The sequence below is a fragment of the Triticum aestivum genome, chromosome 1B, assembly GCF_018294505.1.
Source record: "Triticum aestivum cultivar Chinese Spring chromosome 1B, IWGSC CS RefSeq v2.1, whole genome shotgun sequence".
Classification (NCBI taxonomy): Eukaryota; Viridiplantae; Streptophyta; class Magnoliopsida; order Poales; family Poaceae; genus Triticum; species Triticum aestivum.
The window spans coordinates 466,344,166-466,359,882 of NC_057795.1; positions in this window are offsets into that span (position 1 = coordinate 466,344,166).

Here is a 15,717-nt window from a genome sequence, read left to right on the forward strand (position 1 = left end):
GCCACCTACCTCGAGGGGCCAAGTGGGCTGAATATGGGTGGGAACCAGCCCCCTAGTCGGCTGGTGCGCCCCCCAAGGGCCCAAGGCGCATAGGGTTGGAAACCCTAAGGGGTGGGGGCGCCTCCCACCTGCTTGGGGGGCAAGTCTCCCCCCTTGGCCGCCGTGGCCCCCTATAGAGGCATCTAGGAGGCCGCCCCCAGACACTTCACCCTATAAATAGAGGGGGTGGGAGAGCAGCCATACCTCAGCCCCTGGCGCATCCCTCCACCTCCTCCACCTCCTCCACCTTCGTTGAGCTTGGCAAAGCTCTGCCGGTGAACCACGAGCTCCACCACCACGCCGTCATGCTGCCGGAGTTCTCCCTCAACTTCTCCTTCCCCCTTGCTGGATCATGAAGGAGGAGACGTCCCCGAGCTGTAGGTGTGTTGAACGCAGAGGAGACGTCCGTTTGGCGCTTGGATCAGATCTTCCACGATTTGAATCGCCACGAGTACGAATCCATCAACCACATTCTTGTAACACTTCCGCTTAGCGATTTTCAAGGGTATGAATATGCACTCCCTTTCTCTCGTTGCTAGCATCTCCTAGATTGATCTTGGTGACATGTAGGAAATTTTGAATTATTACTACGTTCCCCAACACCATGGTCCCTACACAATGATGTCAAAGGGACAAATATCCTGTATACACTTAGCAAACACAAGTAGTCCTCTACATGTATACTGTCATTAATATCAAAATATGATTAATGGCATTGTATACTGTCATTAACATCAAAATAAATTAAGGGCATGATTACACTTTCAGCTGCATCACCCCTACTAAAACAACCAACTTGACATGACGCAAGCATGCCGAAGCGTAGTCACTGGCAAGAGCAATCAGACCTGAGACCCACGAAGATACAAGAACTAGGCCAATGTCGCCACCCCTAGAAAACAGGGCACACCACAAACAAATCCATCTAGCCGCGCGCTAGCACCAGAGAGAAGGCTGCCACACTGGTGACAAAGCCAGAGGATCAAAAATCCCTCGGTGAGGATGCAGATGCCGCCACGTCGTCCTCACATGGGAAAACGACTCATGCCATCACGCGAGAGAGGCGAGAAGATGATGAAGCCAGATCCAATCCGTCATCTTGAGTGACGTCATGGTGCCGCTGCAGCTTATTCTGACGTGGCACCGCAACCTCCACCCTAGAGACGCTGCAAGTAAACCTAACCCTGGCCCTATCTACATGGCAGAATCGGAGGACCGGGGTTCCCCTACCCTTCCGTCGCTGGAGTAGCTGACAGAGGGGTGGGAACCGGCGGCCTCCTCGGTGATCGACGGGTGGATCTAGCCATCTCTGATTTTTGCCTTTCTCTACTCTAGACGGGGAGGGGAAAGCAAAAAAATGATGTCCAACTGACAAATAGTTTCCACGGTATGAAGGCAAGTAATATGACGACTCTGACTTTGTGCTTTGACTCGACGGCCTTCATAATATGTATGAAGCGCACTTGATATGCAAATGGATGTTGTCAATACGACTTCGCTTCTAGAGGTCCTCTAAGTACGAATAATTTTATGTCGTACTGTCCGAGCAACTCCAACACAAGACCCAAATGAACACATATTATTTTGTCCTTTTTTGTCCATTTGGGTCGTTCACCCCCCTAGCAGACATACGCCGGACACGCGAGGATGGTGGATGCACCCAACGCGAAGACATGTGGTGGACAAACCAGGTTGCCTGTTGATATGTCTCCAACGTATCTACTTTTCCAAACACTTTTCCCCTTGTTTTGGACTCTAACTTGCATGATTTGAATGGAACTAACCCGGACTGACGCTGTTTTCAGCAGAATTGCCATGGTGTTATTTTTGTGTAGAAATAAAAGTTCTCGGAATGACCTAAAACTTCAGGGAGTCACATTTTGGAATTAATAAAAAATATTGGCGAAAGAATCAATAGAAAGGGACCCACACCCTATCCACGAGGGTGCAGGGCGCGCCCCCTGCCTCGTGGGTCCCTTGGACCTCCACCAACCTCAACTCCAACTCTACATATTCACGTTGGGGGAGAAAAAAATTAGAGAGAAGGATACATCGCATTTTACGATATGGAGCCGCCACCAAGCCCTATTCTTCCTCGGGAGGGCTGATCTGGAATCCGTTCGGGGCTCCGGAGAGGGGAATCTGTCGCCATCGTCATCATCAACCATCCTCCATCACCAATTTCATGATGCTCACCACCGTGCGTGAGTAATCCCATCTTAGGCTTGCTGGACGGTGATGGGTTGGATGAGATTTACCATGTAATCGAGTTAGTTTTGTTAGGGTTTGATCCCTAGTATCCATTATGTTCTAAGATTGATGTTGCTATGACTTTGCCATGCTTAATGCTTGTCACTAGGGCCCGAGTGCCATGATTTCAGATCTGAACCTATTATGTTTTCATGAATATATGAGTGTTCTTGATCCTATCTTTCAAGTTATAGTCACCTACTACTTGTTATGGTCCGGCAAACCCCGGAGTGACAATAGTCGGGACACTTCCCGGTGATGACCGTAGTTTGAGGAGTTCGTGTATTCACTAAGTGCTAATGCTTTGGTATGGTACTCTATTAAAAGGAGTACTTAATATCCCTTAGTTTCCAATAGGACCCCGCTACCACGGGAGGGTAGGACAAATGATGTCATGGAAGTTCTTTTCCATAAGCACGTATGACTATATTCGGAATACATGCCTACATTACACTGATGAACTGGAGCTAGTTCTGTGTCACCCTATGTTATAACTGTTGCATGATGAATTGCATCCGACATAATTATCCATCATTGATCCATTTCCTACGAGCTTTTCACATATTGATCCTTGCTTAGTTACTTCTCCGTTGCCACTGTTATGTTCATTACAAAACCGCTACTGTTACTTTTGCCACCATTACCGTTACTTCCATACTACTTTTCTACTAAATACTTTGCTCCAGATATTAAGTCTTTCAGGTGTGGTTGAATTGACAACTCAGCTTCTAATACTTTAGAATATTCTTTGGCTCCCCTTGAGTTGAATCAATAAATTTGGGTTGAATACTCTACCCTCGAAAATTGTTGCGATCCCCTATACTCGTGGGTTATCAAGACCTTTTTCTGGCGCTGTTGCCGGGGAGCATAGCTCTATTCTTGGAGTCACTTGGGATTTATATCTGGTTATCACTATGTAGAATTTGAAAGATGAAAGAACCAAGATTTTTTTCTCAACTACGAGGGGAGGTAAGGAACTGCCATCTAGCTCTGCACTTGATTCTCCTTCTGTTTTGAGTAAACTTGTGACACCTACACATGCTATTAATTCTGATGTGTCGCATGTTATGATGATGCCACTTCTACTATGCATGATGCTTATGATGATACTACTTCTGTACTTGATAATAATGTGCCATTAGGTGAATTTCCTGATGAACAACTTGCTAGGGTTAGAGAGAATGAAATTATTGAAATTGATGATATTAATGAAAGTGATGATGAAGATTCTCCCCCTAGATATGAATTGCCTATTGTACCTGAGGGTTATGTTTTGGATGAACAAATAGCTAGAGACTTTTTGCTTGCAATGATAGATATGATCTTAAGAAACTGTTAGCTAAGCTGAAAGAAAAGTCTTTGAATGCTAGAATGAAATATGACCCTACTTTTGCTACTTCACCTATCTGTATTACTGATAAGGATTATGAATTCTCTGTCGATCCTGAGTTAATTACTTTGGTTGAATCTGATCCTTTCTATGGCTATGAATCTGAAACTGTTGTGGCACATCTTACTAAATTGAATGATATAGCCACCCTATTCACTCATGAGGAAAAAATTCGCTATTACTATATTCTTAAATTGTTTCCTTTCTTGTTAAAGGGTGATGCTAAAATATGGTTTAAATATCTTGCTCCTGGTTGTGTGCATAGTCCCCAGGATATGATTTATTACTTCTCTGCAAAATATTTCCTCGCTTATAAGAAACAAGCTGCCTTAAGGAAATATTTAGTTTTGTGCAAACTAAAGAAGAGAGTCTCCCACAAGCTTGGGGGAGGCTTCTCCAACTACTTAATGCTTTGCCTGATCATCCTCTCAAGAAAAATGAAATACTTGATATCTTTTATAATGGACTAACCGATGCTTCCAAAGACCACCTGGATAGTTGTGATGGTTGTGTTTTTAGGGAAAGAACTATTGAGCAAGATGAATTGCTATGAATAATATATTGAGTAATGATAATGATTGGACACTTCCTGAACCAATTCCTAAGCCAACTCCGAAGAAAAGGGGTATGCTATTTCTCAGTCCTGAAGATATGCAAGAGGCAAAGAAATCTATGAAAGAAAAAGGTATTAAAGCTGAAGATGTTAAGAATTTACCATCTATTGAAGAAATACATGGTCTTGATAACCCGACACAGGTAGTAAAGGTAAATTCTCTTTATATGATGAAGGTGACATTCCTCGTAATAAGTCTTCTAGTCAATGCTTGGATGAGTCTGATAATTTTATTGTTAAACAAGAAGACTTCAAAGCTTACTTTGGTAGAAAAATAAAACGTAATGCTTATATGGTTGAACACTTGAGTCATTATATGTCTAGAGTTAAAGGTGACCTTAAGCTTATTAGTAAACATGCATCCATGGTTACTACTCAAGTAGAACAAGTACTGAAGGCACAAAATGATTTGCTCAATGAATCAAATAATAAGAACATTGATACTGCTAATAGAGTTATGACTATAGGTGGTAAAATGACCCAGGAACCTTTTATCCTGAGGGCCATCCTAAGAGAGTTGAGCAAGATTCTCAGAGAACTAATGTTGATGCACCTAGTCCTTCTAAGAAAACGAGAAAGAAAAATGATAGGACTTTGCATGCTTCTAGTGAACCTATTGTTGACACACCTGAGAACCCCAATGATATTTCTATTTCTGATGCTGAAACACAATATGGTAATGAACATGACCCTAGTGATAATGTTAATGATGATGTTCATGTTGATGCTGAACCTAGTAATAACAACGATGTAGAGATTGAACCTACTGTTGATCTTGATAACCCACAATCAAAGAATCAATGTCATGATAAGAGAGACTTTGTTGCTAGGAAGCAAGATAAAAAGAGAACCATTGGTTTAGAAACCCATGCCTTTTCCTCCTAAGCCATCCAAAAAAGGATGATGAGGAATTTTAGCGCTTTGCTGAAATGATTAGACCTATCTTTTTGCATATGTGTTTGACTGATATGCTTAAAATGAATCCTTATGCTAAGTATATGAAAGATATTGTTACAAATAAAAGAAAGATACCGGAAGCTGAAATTTCCACCATGCTTGCTAATTATACTTTTAAGGCTGGAATACCAAAGAAACTAGATATCCAGGAGTACCAACTATACCATGCTCCGTTAAAAGAAACTATGTTAAAACTGATTTATGTGATCTTGGAGCCGGTGTTAGTGTTATGCCTCTCTCTTTATATCGTAGACTTGATTTGAGTAAGTTGACACCTACTGAAATCTCTTTGCAAATGGCCGATAAATCAACTGCTATACCCGTCGGTATTTGTGAGGATGTTCCTGTTGTGGTTGAAAACGTTACTATTTTAACGGATTTTGTTGTTCTTGATATTCCCGAGGATGACATTATGTCGATCATCCTTGGTAGACCCTTTTTTAATACTGCAGGTGCTGTTATTGATTGCAACAAAGGCAATGTCACTTTTCATGTTAATGGTAATGATCATACGATACACTTTCCGAAGAAACAACATCAAGTTCATAGTATCAATTCTATTGGAAAAATCTCAACAATTACTATTGGAGGTTTTGAATTCCCTCTTCCTACTGCCAAAAAGAAATATGGTTTTCTTATTGTTGGGGACATGCACATCCCCGTTGAGGTAACCTAGTGTTATCGAAAATTCTTCGGTTTCATGTTATTCGGAAGAAGTTTGTTAACAAAACTTGATCAACCTTGTTAGTGGATTCCTTTCGATGAGCATGAGATAGATGTAGTTAGAAAGCACAACTCTGTGTACCAACCTTTTACTTTCTGTTATTTAGAATAAATAAAGCAAAATAGTATTTTCTGTTTGTTTTCTGAATTATCCATGGAATAAAAAATACCTCGAAAATAAAAGTTCTCCAAATGCCCTGAAAATTGAGTATGATTTTTGTACAATATTTGAGAATTTCTGGCACTTAGAACACACCAGGGGGACCCACCATTTGGTCACGAGCATGGAGGGCGCGCCCCCTACCTCGTGGGCCCCACGCGGCCCCCTCCACTTATTCCAGCACCCACACACTTCGTCTTCCTCGAGAAAAAATCATCCCGTAGCTCAAACTCGTGTTCTTGCTCATTTTGCTGCCGTTTTCGATCTCCTTGCTCAAAGCTCCATTCACAGAACTACTTTGGGGGATTTTTCTTCAGTATGTTGGTTCAATTAGTTTTTGTTCTAGTGCTTTATTTATTGCAAATTTTTGTTGCTGAGGTGACCCTGTTCTTAAGCTTGCATGTCAAATTTATATGGTCCAAAGTAGTTTTGATGCATGATATATCCTATAGGTGCTTATGGGAGTAGTTGCTATCAATCTTGTTGAGTTTAGTTCACTTTTATTTTGAGTCACTAAAATTTCAGAAATTTTTCAAAGGAAGAAAAATGTTTAGGAAAATGTACCAGGGTGGTTCTTTAAGGAAGCAAGAACTAAGGTCTGCGATACGTGAGCCGGACCTTGAACCATGAAGGGAAGCTCTAGTGCGGCCTTGCGAATGGCCTTCGGATGAATTTATGATCCAAGCTGGCTTCAAAGATGAATTTGATGAGTATGTGCGTAATGCCGATCTTGAGGACTTCGTATCAGATAAGTGCCGCCAATACTATCACCTCACTGATTCTTTTGTGCGGAGGTTTAACTTTACATCTAAGCGCAATACTCACACTGTTATATTAGACCTCTATGATAAATCTTATTCCATGGACCTTGAAGATTTTAACACTGCTTGTAAAATCCCACAGTGGGGCAACTTTAGTTAACCTCACAAATCTGAATATAATGATTTCCTTGCTAGTATCACTGTGGGAGAAACTAGAGATATCACACAAGCTACCATAGCGACCATTCATTTTCCTTCCATGCATTACTTTGCTCTCTTTATAGGTAGATGCATTACCGGCAAGGATGAGCTTTGTCACATGTGTGTCCTAGATCTTAGTGTCCTCAAAAGTGCGGTATTAGGCGATAAACAATATAACTTGGGGCCATTGTTGCACGAAGGTTACATCTTAATGGTAAAAACGGAGATTTATTTGGTGGAATTTATGAAACTCATTTAGCTGATTATCTTGGCGTAGCCATAAATGAAAATGATATTGAGTTGCCACCTGCTTTTCTAGATTATAATGCTATGGTTCGCCATCAGTTCCTTGAGAGGAACGAACATTTCCTCCAGTACCGACTAATCTTTGACAGATGACGTGTTGTCCATATTACTCTCCCTACTCCTACTTTCTTTAACTTTCAGGCAAATGGGAGATATTTTATAACCGGAGAGGAGGCAAATGAATATGAGAGGAGGACGGAGGCAACTCGCCTCCAGGCTGCAGCTCTCCATGCAGTAGATGTTGCATCTTAGTACAACCCCGACTACAACTTTGGATATCCGCCAGGCCAGCCATGGCCATAGACCAACTTAGGCCAAAAGCCTAAGCTTGGGGAAGTACGTATTTCTCACCCACATTACATTCATGTTCACACACTCATTCTAGCTGTCGGTGTTCATACTTTTTCATTGTACTATCCATGCTACTTTATTTTATTTTCTGGCTTTCTTCTTGTGTGTTTGAAAAACCTTGAGAAAAACAAAAAACAAATTAGTTGTAGCTTTTAGCGAGTTTGCTTTCCATGCTTGTACTTGTAATACTAAAAGAAACCCCAAAAAGATTTCTCGTTCTTCTTTTGCTTGTTGGGAGCTTTCCCATGTAAATAGTTTTATTTTTCTTTGAAATTCTTTTCTTTTCTTTGAGGGTCGAGAGGAGAAGACCAAGATGAAAATGTTGAGTGGCTCTCATACGCATTATTGTTGATCTAACCAAGAGCCCATATTACCTTGTCTTCTCCTTTGAACTAAATGTTTGCAGATTCCAGCTTAGTCCAATGCACGTGCACTATTATTATTATACACACCATTCGGTCGTGCGAGTGAAAGGCAATAATGATGATATATGATGAAAAGATTGAGATGAGAGAAGCTGGTATGAACTCGGCCTATCTTATTTTTGTAAATATGATTAGTTAATCATTCCCGATTTAGCCTACAATGGATGCAACATGTTTGCAATGACAATTAGAGATTATAGTTATTCATGCCATGCTTAATTAGCTAGGAGTTTATAATGGTCTATCTTGCATGCCAACATGCTATTAAAATGGTTGTGATGTGATGTCTACTACGCAACCTTCTTCTTGTAGACGTTGTTGGGCCTCCAAGTGCAGAGGTTTGTAGGACAGTAGCAAATTTCCCTCAAGTGGATGACCTAATGTTTATCAATCCGTGGGAGGCATAGGATGAAGATGGTCTCTCTCAAACAACCCTGCAACCAAATAACAAAGAGTCTCTTATGTCCCCAACACACCCAATACAATGGTAAATTGTATAGGTGCACTAGTTCGGCGAAGAGATGGTGATATAAGAGCAATATGGATGGTAGATAAAGGTATTTGTAATCTGAAATTATAAAAACAGCAAGGTAACAAGTGGTAAAATTGAGCGTAAACAATATTGCAATGCTAGGAAATAAGGCCTAAGGTTCATACTTTTACTAGTGCAAGTTCTCTCAACAATAATAACATAACTGAATCATATAACTATCCCTCAACATGCAACAAAGAGTCACTCCAAACTCACTAATAGCGGAGAACAAACGAAGAGATTGTTGTAGGGTACGAAACCACCTCAAAGTTATCCTTTCTCATCGATCTATTCAAGAGTCCGTAGTAAAATAACATGAAGCTATTCTTTCTGTTCGATCTATCATAGAGTTCGTACTAGAATAACACCTTAAGACACAAATCAACCAAAACCCTAATGTCACCTAGATACTCCAATGTCACCTCAAGTATCTGTGGGCATGATTATACGATATGCATCACACAATCTCAGATTCATCTTTTCAACAAACACAAAGTACTTCAAAGAGTGCCCCAAAGTTTCTACCGAAGAGTCAAGATGAAAACGTGTGCGAACCCCTATGCATAAGTTCACAAGGTCACTGAACCCGCAATTTGATCACCAAAACGTACATCAAGTAGATCACATGAATATCCCATTGTCACCACAGATAAGCACATGCAAGAGGTACATTAAGTGTTCTCAAATCCTTAAAGACTCAATCCGATAAGAGAACCTCAAAGGGAAAACTCAATCCATTACAAGAGAGTAGAGGGGGAGAAACATCGTAAGATCCAATTATAATAGCAAAGCTCATGATACATCAAGATCGTGCCAAATCAAGAACACGAGAGAGAGATATCAAACACATAGCTACTGGTACATACCCTCAGCCCCGAGGGTGAACTACTCCCTCCTCATCATGGAGAGCGCCAGGATGATGAAGATGGCCACCGGTAAGGGATCCCCCCTCTGGCAAGGTGCCGGAATGGGGTCCTGATTGGTTTTTGGTGGCTACAGAGGCTTGCGGCGGCGGAACTGCTGATCTATTATGCTCCTGGATGTTTTTGGGGTATATGAGTATATCTAGGCAAAAGAAGTCGGTTAGGGGAGCCACGAGGGTGGGGGCGCGCCGAGGGGGTAGGGCGCGCCCTGGACCCTCGTGGCCACCTCCTTGCTTCCGTGATGTCCACTCCAAGTCTCTAGGATTGCGTTTGTTCCAAAAATGATTCTCCTGAAGGTTTCATTCCGTTTGGACTCCGTTTGATATTCCTTTTCTGCGAAACACCGAAATAGGCAAAAAAGCAGCAACTTGGACTGGGCCTCCGGTTAATAGGTTAGTCCCAAAAATAATATAAAAGTGCATAATAAAGCCCATTAAACATCCAAAACATGAAGAGTCCGTAGATAAGCATCACACAAATCAACCAAAACCCTAATGTCACCTAGATACTCCAATGTCACCTCAAGTATCTGTGGGCATGATTATACGATATGCATCACACAATCTCAGATTCATCTATTCAACAAACACAAAGTACTTCAAAGAGTGCCCCAAAGTTTCTACCGAAGAGTCAAGATGAAAACGTGTGCCAACCCCTATGCATAAGTTCACAAGGTCACTGAACCCGCAAGTTGATCACCAAAACGTACATCAAGTAGATCACATGAATATCCCATTGTCACCACAGATAAGCACATGCAAGAGGTACATCAAGTGTTCTCAAATCCTTAAAGACTCAATCCGATAAGATAACTTCAAAGGGAAAACTCAATCCATTACAAGAGAGTAGAGGGGGAGAAACATCGTAAGATCCAATTATAATAGCAAAGCTCATGATACATCAAGATCGTGCCAAATCAAGAACACGAGAGAGAGATATCAAACACATAGCTACTGGTACATACCCTCAGCCCCGAGGGTGAACTACTCCCTCCTCATCATGGAGAGCGCCAGGATGATGAAGATGGCCACCGGTAAGGGATCCCCCCTCTAGCAAGGTGCCGGAATGGGGTCCTGATTGGTTTTTGGTGGCTACAGAGGCTTGCGGCGGCGGAACTCCCGATCTATTATGCTCCTGGATGTTTTTGGGGGTATATGAGTATATCTAGGCAAAAGAAGTCGGTTAGGGGAGCCACGAGGGTGGGGGCGCGCCGAGGGGGTAGGGCGCGCCCTGGACCCTCGTGGCCACCTCCTTGCTTCCGTGATGTCCACTCCAAGTCTCCAGGATTGCGTTTGTTCCAAAAATGATTCTCCTGAAGGTTTCATTCCGTTTGGACTCCGTTTGATATTCCTTTTCTGCGAAACACCGAAATAGGCAAAAAAACAGCAACTTGGACTGGGCCTCCGGTTAATAGGTTAGTCCCCAAAATAATATAAAAGTGCATAATAAATCCCATTAAACATCCAAAACATGAAGAGTCCGTAGATAAGCATCACACAAATCAACCAAAACCCTAATGTCACCTAGATACTCCAATGTCACCTCAAGTATCTGTGGGCATGATTATACGATATGCATAACACAATCTCAGATTCATCTATTCAACAAACACAAAGTACTTCAAAGAGTGCCCCAAAGTTTCTACCGAAGAGTCAAGATGAAAACGTGTGCCAACCCCTATGCATAAGTTCACAAGGTCACTGAACCCGCAAGTTGATCACCAAAACGTACATCAAGTAGATCACATGAATATCCCATTGTCACCACAGATAAGCACATGCAAGAGGTACATCAAGTGTTCTCAAATCCTTAAAGACTCAATCCGATAAGATAACTTCAAAGGGAAAACTCAATCCATTACAAGAGAGTAGAGGGGGAGAAACATCGTAAGATCCAATTATAATAGCAAAGCTCATGATACATCAAGATCGTGCCAAATCAAGAACACGAGAGAGAGATATCAAACACATAGCTACTGGTACATACCCTCAGCCCCGAGGGTGAACTACTCCCTCCTCATCATGGAGAGCGCCAGGATGATGAAGATGGCCACCGGTAAGGGATCCCCCCTCTGGCAAGGTGCCGGAATGGGGTCCTGATTGGTTTTTGGTGGCTACAGAGGCTTGCGGCGGCGGAACTCCCGATCTATTATGCTCCTGGATGTTTTGGGGGTATATGAGTATATCTAGGCAAAAGAAGTCGGTTAGGGGAGCCACGAGGGTGGGGGCGCGCCGAGGGGGTAGGGCGCGCCCTGGACCCTCGTGGCCACCTCGTTGCTTCCGTGATGTCCACTCCAAGTCTCTAGGATTGCGTTTGTTCCAAAAAAGATTCTCCTGAAGGTTTCATTCCGTTTGGACTCCGTTTGATATTCCTTTTCTGCGAAACACCGATATAGGCAAAAAAACAGCAACTTGGACTGGGCCTCCGGTTAATAGGTTAGTCCCAAAAATAATATAAAAGTGCATAATAAAGCCCATTAAACATCCAAAACAGATAATATAATAGCATGAATACTTCATAAATTATAGATACGTTGGAGACGTATCAGCATCCCCAAGCTTAATTCCTGCTCGTCCTCGAGTAGGTAAATGATAAAAGAAATAATTTATGAAGTGTGAATGCTAGCAGGTGCACAAGTTTGATCAATGATAATTTCAGTCACCTTTTCTAGCATCATTATATGTCATAACAGTAGCTCATCTCGTAAAACTTTTCATGATTAAGTAACATGCTATTCTCATGTTAAAGTATAGATCATAAACTTTCTTGAAACTCACAAACTATATTCTCAGTCATCAAACAATTGCAATTCATCTTATTTTCAGGAAGGATCTATGTCAGAGCTTTGATTTAGCAAACTCCACATACTCAACTAGCATTTAGTATTTCACAATTGCTAACACTCACATGATATTTATGGGTTCAAAGTTTTAATCGAACATAGAGAAAGATAGGGGCTTATAGTTTTGCCTCCCAACCTTTTACCTCAAGGGTAATGTCAACAATAATAATTTATGAAAGCCTACATCCAAGTGGATATATATCCAGATCACCCCAACACAAAGGGCTTGCCAAAGGAAAAAAATGTAAAAAAGGAAAGGTGGTGATCACCATGACTCTTGTATAAGGGTAGAAGATAATAGTAAAAGATAAGCCCTGCGTAGAGGGAAGCAGAGGTTGCCATGCGCTTTTATGATTGGATGCACAAAATCTTAATGCAAAAGAACGTCACTTTATATTGCCGCTTGTGATAAAGACCTTTATTATGCAGTCCGTCGCTTTTATTTCTTCCCTATCACAAGTTCATATAAAGCTTATTTTCTTTGCACTAATAGATCATACATATTTAGAGAGCAATATTTATTGCATGAACCGATGACAACTTACTTGAAGGATCTTACTCAATCCATAGGTAGGTATGGTGGACTCTCATGGCAAAACTCATTTTAAGGGATGTTTGGAAGCACAAGTAGTATTTCTACTTGGTGCAAAGAATTTGGCTAGCATGAGAAGGAAAGGCAAGCTCAACATGTTGGATGATCCAAGACAATATAACATTTCAGATATAGGAAAACATAACCCATTAAGTTGTCTTCCTTGTCCAACATCAACCTTTTAGCATGTCATATTTTAATGAGTGCTCACAATTACAAAAGATGTCCAAGATAGTATATTTATATGTGAAATCTCTCTTCCTTCAATATTCTTTCATGAATTGTTCAAGTGACCAATACAATGTTTGCTAACCTTCAATAAATTTACCACCTCTACTTCTTATATGTGAAGTCATTACTCCCCATGGGATAAGCATATGAAGTAGTTTCAGATTTATGATATTCAAATCATTCAACCATTTACTCATAAGATATGAGTGAAGCACACGAGTAAATGACAAACTACTCCAAAAAGATATAAGTGAAGATCAACGAGTAGTCAAATAATTATTTAGCTATGTGAGGAATCTCTCTCATTTAAGTAATTCAGATCTTGGTATTTTATTCAAACAACAAGAAAAACAAAATTAAATGACATTTCAAGGATAGCACTCATCATGTGAAGAAGCAAAAACTTAGGCTCAACCGATACTAACCGATAATTGTTGAAGAAAAAAGGTGGGATGCCTACCGGGGCATCCCCAAGCTTAGGTGCTTGTGACTTCTTAGAATATTATTTTGGTGTGCCTTGGGAATCCCCAAGCTTGAGCTTTTGTGTCTCCTTAATTCCTCTCATATCACAGTTTTCCTAAATCTCAAAAAACTTCATCCACACAAAACTCAACAAGAACTCGTGAGATAAGTTAGTATAAACCAATGCAAAACCTTATCATGTTCTACTGTAATAAATCACTAAAATTATTATTCAACATTGCATACTAAATGTATCTGCATATTTAATACTCCTATCCTCAAATAGAATCATTAAACAAGCAAACATATGCAAACAATGCAAACATAACAACAATCTACCAAAACAGTATAGTCTGTAAAGAATTCAAGATTCATCATACTTACCTAACTAGAACAATTATGAGAAAAATACTACACTGTATAAAATTTATCATAGCTTATTTTGCAAAAAGTTTCAATAATTTATCATATCCTGACTTTTCTAGGGAATTTTTGCAACATCGATAAACTTTCTGTTTTCAAACAGCAACAAGTATACTTGCAAAATAAGGATAGTAAAGGCCATCATTGACATTTTTATTGAAAATAGAGACGCAAAATATTATTATAAATAATAGAAAGCAAATACTAACAAAATAAAATGACACTCCAAGCAAAACACATATCATGTGGTGAATAAAACATAGCTCCAAGTAAAGTTACCGATGAATGAAGACGAAAGAGGGGATGCCTTCCGGGGCATCCCCAAGCTTAGGCTTTTGGTTGTCCTTGAATTTTACCTTGGGGTGCCTTGGTAATCCCCAATCTTAGGCTCTTGCCACTACTTATTCCATAGTCCATCAAATCTTTACCAAAACTTGAAAACTTCACAACACAAAACTTAACAGAAAACTCGTAAGCTCCGTTAGTATAAGAAAATAAACCACCACTTAGGTACTGTTGTGAACTCATTATAAATTCATATTGATGTAATATCTACTGTATTCGAACTTCTCTATGGTTCATACCCTCCGATATTACTCATAGATTCATCAAAATAAGCAAACAACACATAGAAAACAGAACCTGTCAGAAACAGAACAGTCTGTAGTAATCTGTAACTCTCGAATACTTCTGTGACTCCAAAAATCCTACCAAATTGGGGAAACCTGAGAAATTTGTGTACCAATCTAGAGCAAAAAGAGTCATATCAAAAGAACATTTCTGTGAATTATTAAAACTAATTTACCGGGCGTAAAAGTTTCTAATTTTCAGCAAGATCAACACAACTATCACCGTAAGCTATCATAAAGGTCTTACTTGGAACTTTGTTAAAACAAAAGCTATAAAACATGATTACTACAGTAGAATAAGCATGTGGACACACAAAAATAGTAAGGGTAAATATTGGGTTGTCTCCCAACAAGCGTTTTTCTTTATTGCCTTTTTAGCTAGGCATAATGATGACAATGATGCTCACACAAAAGATAAGAATTGAAACATAACGGGAGCATCATGAAGAATATGACTAGCACATTTAAGTCTAACCCACATCCTATTCATAGGTATTTTGTGTGAGCAAACAACTTATGGGAACAACAATTAACTAACATAGGAAGGCAAAACAAGCATAACTTCAAGATTTTCAACACATAGAGAGGCAACTTGATATTATTGCAATTCCTATAAGCATATATTTCCCCCTCATAATAATTTTCAGTAGCATCATGAATGAATTCAACAATATAACCATCACATAAAGCATTCTTTTCATGATCTGCAAACATAGAATTTTTATTACTCTCCTCATAAGCAAATTTCTTCTCATGAATAATAGTGGGTGCAAACTCAACAAAATAACTATCATGTGAGGCATAATCCAATTGAAAACTAAAATCATGATGACAAGTTTCATGGTTATGATTATTATTAATAGCATACAAGTCATCACAATAATCATCATAGATAGCAACTTTATTC